Here is a 526-nt window from a genome sequence, read left to right as displayed (position 1 = left end):
GGGGGGGGGCACAGCTGGATGGGGCAGGGCGTCTGGGGGGGGGTCTGGGGGGATCCTGCCCCTGATACAGGCTGCGGTGCCCAGCCTCACGGACCCCAAATACCCCCCCACACACCCCCAATCTGCTCCTTTTTGGGGGCAGAACCGTGAGGGGGGGGGCACCCTGCCCTGCTCCCAGCCGGCTCCAGGAGGGACCCCCTTTTTTTTGGGGAGGGGGCTGCCCCCCTGCAGGCCTGGAGCCGAGGTCTGCACGGGGTGGGGGCAGCTCCCAGGAGCACCCCCAGGCTGGGGGGGGGGGGGGCTCCAGCCGGGCCCTCTCCCTCCCTCCCCAGCCTGCCCCCCCCCCAGCATGTTCCAGGCGCGTTTTGGATGTTTCTATTTTATTGCTCGTAATAAAGGAAACAGGCGAAAGCCGCCCAGCTCGGCTCGGCCCCCCCTGGGGCCAGCAGCTCCCTCGGCGCCAGCAGCTCCCCGGGCCCACAGCGGGTGGGGGGACAGCCACGGCGCTGCCCCCGCCCCCCTCCCT

The sequence above is a fragment of the Oxyura jamaicensis genome, assembly GCF_011077185.1.
Source record: "Oxyura jamaicensis isolate SHBP4307 breed ruddy duck chromosome 12 unlocalized genomic scaffold, BPBGC_Ojam_1.0 oxy12_random_OJ68824, whole genome shotgun sequence".
NCBI classification, from domain to species: Eukaryota; Metazoa; Chordata; class Aves; order Anseriformes; family Anatidae; genus Oxyura; species Oxyura jamaicensis.
The sequence above is the reverse complement of the archived record's forward strand: the minus strand, read 5'-3'. Positions refer to the sequence as shown.